Source organism: Peromyscus leucopus, chromosome 16_21 (genome assembly GCF_004664715.2).
Source record: "Peromyscus leucopus breed LL Stock chromosome 16_21, UCI_PerLeu_2.1, whole genome shotgun sequence".
In the NCBI taxonomy this organism is placed as follows: Eukaryota; Metazoa; Chordata; class Mammalia; order Rodentia; family Cricetidae; genus Peromyscus; species Peromyscus leucopus.
In genome coordinates, this window is record NC_051084.1 from 4,420,253 (window position 1) to 4,429,597 (window position 9,345).

Sequence of the window (9,345 nt, forward strand, 5' to 3'; positions counted from 1 at the left end):
TGAGAATTTGGTGCCCTCATTCCCCTCCCCCCAACTTGCTAGCCACAACTCACCTTTTAATAATAATCAAAAGGGAGGAAAGTTAGCATTCAGACTCACCTCTTGGGGAACTGGCCAATATGCCAGCAATACCTTGGCCCACCCAGCATCCTGACAATATCATTTGCATAAAGTCCCCTTTAGGAGAAAACCCCCTCCTCTCTCTCCCTCTCTTCTTCCCTCTCTTTTCCTACAAGGTTGCTCTGTACCACCTCTCTTTCCCCTTCTCTCTCTCTTCTTGTTCTTCTCTCCTCAGCCCCCACCCGCTTTCTCTCTTCCTCCTCTCTCTTTCCCTTCCCTTAATAAAACTTTCCATGTGAGTCTGTGAGAGTGCCACCCACATGGCCTGTCTTTCCCCAAGCCTACCACCCACCATGACTGCCACCCACCATGTCTGCACAGTGGGTCTCTTTCTCACCCATCATGGGGCACCTTGACTCCAACCCACCATTTTTAAAATACAGCACTCACGTTGGAAGCCAAATTTGGTAGTGTAAGAGTCACTCAGGTATTACTGATTTTGAAGGCAGGAGGGGCCATAGAGAGCAGCAGAGGCTTGGCACTGTGTCTCTGAAGAGAGCCCAGGAGACACTATTGGTGAGAGTGCAGCCCAGTTTCAGCAAGAGACCCCAGCAGATGCCAGTACCATGGGAGAACCACCAAGAACAGCAGCAGCAGTGGAGTGGAGCCAGCCAGAGCCTAGAAGACAAGCTGTGTGTACTACAGAGGGCGGAGCTGGAGAAGTGAACCAAACCCCTTGGAGGAGCCCAGAAGACCATGAATGAGTCCTAGATAACTGGATCTAAGTTATTACACAGTTAGGGTTTGGCTTGCTTTGATTTGATTGTGACTGTGCCCTGGTTCTTCCCTCTTGAAGTAAGAAAGAATTTTGTGTATTTTTCATTTGACAGGAGACCACAGTTGAGAGACTGAATTTTAAAAGACTTTGGATTTTAAAGGAGACTGGCTATTTTAAAGAGACTGAATTTTTAAGTGTGAATTTTTAAAACTGTAGGACTTTTAAAATTTGAAGTGTTTATACTGTAATGTTGATTTAATGTGTGATCTTGGGGAAAAACAAAAAAAGAAAAGTTATGACTTAACAGTGATGTGTTTGTGTGTCAAGTTGACCAGGGGTCAATTGTGTTGCTAGTTTTACATCAACTTGACACAGCTAGAGTTATTCGGGGAGCCTCAGTTGAGAACATGCCTCCATAAGATCCAGCTGTAGGACACTTTCTTAAACAGTGGTTCATGGGGGAGGGCCCCGGCCCATTGTGGGTGGTACCATCCTGGGGCTGATGGTCCTGGGTTCTATAAGAAAACTGGCTAAATGTTGCGGGTAGTCCTATCTGGATACCCCTTGGGGGAGGGGTGAGAAGGCATGGCATCAATGACCCAGACACTGGGAGTCAGATGAGAAGCAAGAAGTGGACTTGTTTATTGCAGATAGGGGGCAAACCTATATACCCCCTCCTGATTTCCCAGTGGCAGCCTGAGACTCTCAACTGTGTTGTTTCTTTCTCGTTGGCCCCCAGCATTCTGGTGGTCGTGTGTCACCGATCACCATGTACATCGGCAGACTCCAAGTTGGCTCAGCTGTGGTTTTATCAGGCTACCTGGCTGCACTCCTCCTAAAGCTGAGCAAGCCCTTAAGCAGCTCCCCTCCATGGCCTCTGCATCAGCTCCTCCCTCCAGGTTCCTTCTCTGTTTGAGTTCCTCTCCTGGCTTCCTTCAGTGATGAACTACAATGTAGAAGTGTAAGACAAATAAACCCTTTCCCTGTCAACTTGCTTTTTGGTCATGGTGTTTCATCTCAGCAATAATAACTCTAACTGGACAATGACAAACAGCAACTTGAGGAGGAAAGGGTTTATTTCATCTTCCAGTTCCAGGTAACAATCCATCACTGAAGGAAGTCAGACAGGAAATCAAGGCGGGAACCTGGAGGAGGTAACTAAAGGCCTTGAGGGGTGCTCTTTACTGGATTGCTCATCAAAGCTTGCTCAGCCTACTTTCTTATACAACCCAGGACCAAGGGTTGCACCTCCCACATAATCTATCACTAAAGGAAGTCAGGGCAGGAACTTCTAACATGCCCTGTGTTCTATCCTTACTAGTGGAGAAGGGAGAAAAGAATAAGGGAGAGAGAGGGAAGGAGGGGAAGAAGGGAGGGAGGAAGGAGAGAAGGAGGGAGGAAGGGAAGGGGAGGGAAGGAAGGGAAGAAGGGAGGAGGGAGAGAGGGAAGGAGGGAGGGAAGGGGAAGGAAGCGAGGGAGGAGGGAGAGGGGGAAAGGAGGAAGGGATGGAGAGAGGGGAGAGAGGGAGGAGGGAGAGGGGGGAGGAAGAAGGGAAGGGGAGGGAAGGAGGAAGGGATGGAGAGAGGGAAGAAGGGAAGAAGAAAGACTAACTTGTAACCTCGCTAAAAGTAAAAACAAAACAAAGAGCTCACCTGGCTGACTGCCCCCTCCAGACCACCCCAGTCACCCCTGCAGGTGCCCTCGGAGAAGGTTAGTTCCTACTTCTCCTGCTGGCCTTCCGGGCAGAGAAAACTCGTACAAAGATGACATTTCTCAGCCGTCTTAGCTCAGGCTTCTCCCATCCCTGGAGAGAAGGGAAGGTCTGTGCTGTCAGTCTTGCTTCCTGCCCCTCCTGCTTTGGATATGATCATTGTGTTTCAATTCATCCTGTGTTAAACCCAGCGCAGCTCCTGTGCATGATGGGGGATCAGGCATTCTCAATGACTTTTCTTGTAGCTTTTTAATTAAGACTTCAGTAAAAAGGACTAGGTGGAAATGGAGTGATGGATTCAGAGAAAGTAGGTCCAAACTCTCTCCCAGTGCCTTGGCCCAGTGTGAAATACAAATAGGACTTTTAGCTCTCTGTGATCAATACAATCAGAGGAACCCAAAACACGGCAGCTATCAAATGCTGTAATGGGAAGCCAGACTGGTAGATGTTTACTGGGACCCAAAGAAGGTAAGGGACTTGCCCAAAGGACTTGTCACTGAGTAGGTTCAGGGCAGAAAGCAAAGATCTAGTCTTCTGCCGTTCCCTGAAGCGGCACTGTGCTCTGCCAAGGGCTGCTGAGTTAATTCTTGCACAGCTTTCAGGAGTGGGTCCCGGTTAATGACCTGAGCTGAGGGCAGAGGAGATGCTTAACTGCAAAGCTGAGCATCTTTCCAGGTGCCACGTGATTCTCCTATTGCATGGCCAGTAGGTCTTGCCACCATATCACGGTGTGGTCTTTTCTGTGTGTACATTGGCATGAGGGGGCGGAGCAGCCGAGGTCAACCTCAGTGTTCCTTGAGCACTCTGCTTCGTTATTTGTTCTGAGACACGTTCCCATTAAGTAGCCCAGGCTGGCCTGGAACTTGCTGTATAGATGGGCTGCCCTCAAACAAGAAATGTGCCTGCCTCTGCCTCTCCAGTATTGACACTGAAGCCACCGCCACCACACTCAGCCTCTGCCTTGATATTTTGTTTGGGGTTTTTTGACAGTTTGACTTTTTATCCCCTTTTGAGACTAAGTCTTTCTTTGGGACTGGGGACTCACTAATTAGGCTAGGCTGCTTAACCAGAGAACCTGAGGGACCCCCATCTCTTCTCCCAGCACTGGGACCTCAAGCAAGTGCCCAGCTTTCTACAGAGGTACTGGGATCAAATTCAGGTCCTCATGCTTGCCTGATGAGCACTTTACAGACTTCGTTATCTCCCCAGCCCAGAGGTGAGTTTTGTTTGTTTTTCCTTCAGGGCCATGAATTGAATTTAGGACCCCACACATTCTAGGCAGATGCTCTAACACTGAGCAACGTTACAGCCCACAACTCTACCTGCAAATCCTGTACAATTCAATCCAAGCCTGTGCCTGTGCCTGTGAGATGGTCACGTCTTCAGGTAAACCAAAGAGCCAGACCCTGTGATGCCTACCTCCTGTGCTCACAGCTCCAACATGGGGGGTTCATTGAGGACGTCGAAGCCAAGGCATCAGGCCCCACTTTCCAAAAGCCACCTCCCCATGTGGGTATCCAGGCTTTGAAACAGAGGAGGAGGGGCCAGCAGTGACCTTGCCAGTAAGGAAGAGCTGAAGGACATTGAACTGTCACTCTTGTTCTGCAGTGTCTGTTCCTTCTCTGCTGCTCTTTAAGACTCCCTGAGAAAGGCTGGAGCGATGCTCGGCATTAATAGTGTTGACTGCTCTTGCAGAGGACCAACATGGCAGCCCACAAATATCTTACTCCAGTTCTGGGGCATCTGGTGCCCTCTTGTGGCCCCTGGGGCACTACATGCACATGATGCATGGACATACATGCAGACAAAACACTCATACACATGCATGCATGTATACATACATATATACATACATTTTAAAAATTTAAATGAACTGGCCACTTCTTGTAGCCAGATGAGGTTTTCAGGGGCAAGACTAGATTACATTTAATTGAGTTGTTGGCCAATTGGACCCCACGGAAATCTCCAAACAACCCAAGCTGTTGCTAAGACAAAAGGTTACTCTCCTCAAACTGACATGGGGCCCTATTGCCAAGGACAACACCCACACAACTCACTGCACATGAGAAGTCGAGCTGGTGCCCACATGGAGCCCTCACCCCTACATTCTAGTCTCTTTGGTGAAGGAAGGTCCTCTGCAGGCTTCTGAAAGATTAATATGTACACTATCGCAGCCACAAAACCCCCACCTACAATCTATCCTGCCTGCGAAATATGCTAGGGCAATGGCGGGTCAGAACTTGTGGAAACAGCCAACCGGTGTCTGATTTGACCTAAGGCTCACTCCACAAAAAGGAATTCATACCTGACACTGCTTAGGTAACCAAGAACCAGAGACTAGATAGCCCAGAGACTAGGTGAAACCAAACAGTACCGATCTCAAAAAACACCAATAAAATGACTCTTCATCACATTCTGCTCTACTCACAGGTCAGTGCCTTATCCAGTCATCATCAGAGAGGCTTTCGTGGGCAGCAGATGGGAGCAGATGCAGAGACCCACAGTCAGACATTATGGAGAGAGAGAAAGCCTAAACTGGAGGTCTCATCAAATCCCTCTTCTCTGAGTTCAGGAAATCCTAAGGAAGAGGGGGCTGAAAGATTGTAAGAGCTGGGGGGGGGCGGGGAGGGGGGATGGAGGACACCAGGAGAACAAGATCTTCTGAATCAACTAAGCAAGGCACATATGAGCTCACAGGGACTGAAGCAGCAAGCACAGGGCCTACATGGGTTGCACCAGGTCTTCTGTGTACATATTCTGGCTTTTACCTTAGTATTTTTATGGGACCCTGACTGTGAGAACCAGTGCGTCTCTGACTCTTGTGCCTGCCCTTGGGGCTCTTTTCCTCCTGTTGGGTTGTTGTATCCAACTTCAATATGATAGCTTTTCCTTCATCCTATTAACTCCTATTTTGTCATATAAACAAATAAATTATAAATAAAAAGGCTTTAAAAGAAAAGGAAATAAAATAATAACCTATTTGGCTAATAAAAAAGATTAAAAGCCTGAGAACAGGCAGCATCGTATTGGCCAAGCTAAGCCATTTCACGGTTCCACCAGGACATTTGAGAGGAGCGGGCATGTGGGGTCCTAGCAGCTCCCTGATCTGCACAGTAAGTGACAACCTCCCGAACCCTCCCTGGCACAGAGAGGCAGTGGGACAGGTAATCAGCTGTGGGCTTGGCTCCTGGCAGGTGGCCAGTTACCAGTTTCTCTAGCAGATTCCATGTCTTGGAAGTAGAGAGCTTTTGAGTTCACCACATCCAACTCCTTGTCTTACAGCCATGAAAACTAAGGCATGGAAAAGAGCTGTGACTTTCCCAAGGTCACAGTGAGAGAGGGAAAGATCTAGAAGTTTCCCCATTACTCTGAACTGCCTCCTGAAAGTGGCTCCTCCTGGCAGATGGGGTCCCAGCCCACTAGTGAGTAGGAGGTCCCCCTGACAGGGTCCCCTGTAGCTCACCTTGACTGGATCCGATGATACAGGACAGCAGCATTGTCAGGAGAGAGGTAGATCTCACACTGGTACAGCCCCACCTCCTGCCTCTGCAGCCTAGTCACCGTGACTTTGACAACAGCTTCGTCAGGATAATCCCCAGCAAGTACCTTCCAGCCTGGACCAAACTAAGTCTCCGTTTCTGGTGTTTGTGAGCACCTGGGTCCCTGGAGAAGCCAGGCTTCTGAGCCGCTGTCAGGCATTCAGGCAGAATGGGTACAGCATGATGTTGTAAGGACAAGTCATGGTCAGGTTCTTGCCTCCCAAAAGGCACATCTGTTCCTCCTCACCTCCAGCCTGGACCCCTGGGACAGGAGATAAGTGCTTCATGGGGCCACCTTGCCTCTCCCATCAGCCAGAGGCAGCACATCAGAAGTACCAGCAAGCATGGAAGGGGAATTTGGGAGTGCTGTGACTATTCTGGTACTGTTGATTACTTGGTGTGTCTATGTCAGAAATGCAGATTCAAATATGGGACAAACAAGGCCCAAAATCCCTAACGACTGATTGTAGGTGATGTGTTTGCAGGAAATATTTTGTCTGCATTTTGTAGAGGGGAAAATTTTTATGTTGAAAAATTACAAAATATCTTTACCAGTATTGCATCACCATTTCTATTTCTAGAAATGTGTGTACATATGCAGGCGGCCATCCACCTGTCTGCCTTGGTGCCTTCCTGCCTTCCTTTTTTCTGTCTTTCTCTCTGTCTCTCTCTGTCTCTCTCTGTGTCTCTCTTTGTCTCTCTCTTTCTCTGTCTCTCTCTCTCCCTTTCTTCCTTCCTTTCTTTTCAAGGTCTCACTTCACAACTCAGGCTGAACTCCATATATAGCCTAGACTGCTTCAGACTCCCACAACCCTCCCACCTCAGCCTCCTGACTGCTGGCGTTACAGGTATACACCGCCATACCCAGCTCTCTGCTGTTTTCTGTTCTCTCTGTGGTGGCCCGGACATGTTTGTTGCTGCCTGGTACATGGCCCTTTCTGTCCATTCCTGGTGTCCTCAGGTAGAATCTCCCTTCACCCTCTGTCCATCTGTCCAGAGGAGCATCCACCTGAACACAGCCAACTGCACTCAACTTTCCCCTTCTCGGCTTTCATGCCACGGTCGTCCACACCCACGGTCGTCAACACCCATGGTCGTCCACGCCAGGTTATACTTTTACCACCATCGTCCCTGTGACTTTTTTAAATTATTGATTATGTCTGAAATACTGAGCCATGAGCTTTCCATCAACCTGCTGGTGAACTCTTAGGATAACTTTCTTAGATGCATGCCATGTATGCCGCCCTGTGGATGACTGTAAAGTCCATTTGCTTCCTAGGTTTGTGTCTGGGTGGGTATCAGCACAGCTCAGGGTTACATAACTTTCTCAACTTCAACACGGCCTAGGAGAACCTCCAGCTTGTTGTATGGCCTGTTCCCTGTTGGGTCCGGGTGGATCATGATGGTCTATCTCCGTTCCTTCCTCGGCACTCACCCATCTCTAATGCATCCCGTCTCCTCCCACTCCATCTTCCACCCTGAGAAACGTAAGTGGACTTCTTTCAGCAGCTGCCTCCCCTCAGCAGACTCTGTTCCTCTTGTTGGCAGCCTCTCCTCTACCTTCTTCCTGTCTCTCTCCTTCCCCAACCATAGCAGCTGTGGTGACATCCCCGGGTCCCTGTCTCCTCCATCTGATGCTCCTTCCTGGGTGTGCTATCTGCCAGTGGCCAGAGGCAAGGGAACAAACCTCTCACAGTTGCTGGAGCATGCTGCCCACGTAGATGTTGACTGACTTCTGTCCCCAGAGCTCCCTCTGTTTTGTCCCACTGAGAAACTCTGAGGGGAGTGTGACAAGAGGAAACTGCCGAGGGAAGGTGAAGAAAGGAGTGTCCCCTGTCCCTGTGACAGCCTCCTTCCTATTCTGCTGTCACGGTCTGTTGGGAAACACTCCGTGGCTGCCATTCACCACCACACCTGAGGTCTCCACACTGCTCCACTCACTGCCTCTGGGCACCAAGACACTGTCACATTCACGAACCCCTCACAGAGTTCTCCCCAAGCCGATCCAGACTTGCCACCTTCCAAGGCCAGGGGACAATCTGATGCCATGATTCAGATACCATTCACCTTGCTTTTCCGAGACAGAATCTCTCACTAAGTAGGCCTGGCTGCCTGTCTCTGTCCCCCCAGGGCTGGATTATATGTGTACACCACCACATCTGGTATTTTGTATGTGCCTTCTAGGAATCGAAATCAGGTCCCTGTGGCAAGCACTTTACCGTCTGAGGTGTCTCCTCAGCCCTTGACTCCTCATCGACACATCTCTAATCTTATTCTACCCATAGTTCTCAGTATGGCCATATGGCTGAATTACTCAGGAAGCCGGGCATACATAGTCACATCTGGGTTCTACCCTCAGGGGCTGTGAGTCCACAGGCCTGCAGAAAGGCCAAGGACTCTGCATTTTAACAAGCAGCCTAGGTAATTCTGGCCTGAGATTCCAACTTAGACGAGCTACCTCAGGACACAGACACTTGGGGCCATGAGGCCATGAGTACAGTCACAGGGTCTGAACTCTTCCTTGCTTTTATTTTTCTCTTTGAGACATGGTTTCATTATGGAGTCCAGCCTATCTTCGACCCCTCAGCCCTCTCTCTCCACACTCCCAACTACTGGGATTATAGATGGGTGCTCACTCTGATGCTGTGAGAAGACACCCTGAGGGAAAAATCAGCTGACAGGGAAAGGGTTGACTTGGCTTACAATTCCAGGTGACAGTCCATCATTGCAAGGGAGTCAAGGCACATCACATCTGGAGTCCAGAGCAGAGAGAGGATAAACAACTGGATTCTTGTGGTCTGCCTGCTCCTGACCAGCTTGTTTCCTTATTCTGATACAATGCAGGACGCGTCTATGAAGTCTAGAAAATGGTACTAACCATATACAGGGTGAACACTCCCACCTCAGTTAACCATCATCAAAACAAAGTGGCACAGACATGCCCGTGGGGGCAATTCCTGAAAGGAGACTTGTAGATGTAACCAACCGTCTTATTAAATAAGAAACACAGAACCAATGTAAAAGAGAAAGCCAAGAGGTCAGAGCTCAGAGCTAAAATCTCACCCTTCCTCCTGTGGTGGTCCCAGCTTCCCGAAAGAGAGCTATTTCCCTGTGTGTAAGGCGTTTTATAGTCTTTTGTTCTGCCTTCTCATTGGTTGTAAACCCAAACACGTGACTGCCTCGTCACTGTCTGTATGTACAGCCCCCCAGGTCTTAAAGGCATATGTCTCCAATGCTGGCTGTATCCCTGAACACAC

General features: G+C 49.1%; 1 pseudogene; it reads right to left on the reverse strand.

Moving 5' to 3' along the window:
• Window positions 1-6,008: 6,008 nt before the first annotated feature.
• Window positions 6,009-7,180, reverse strand: LOC114688762 (annotated as a pseudogene).
• Between the last annotated feature and the right edge of the window lie 2,165 nt (window positions 7,181-9,345).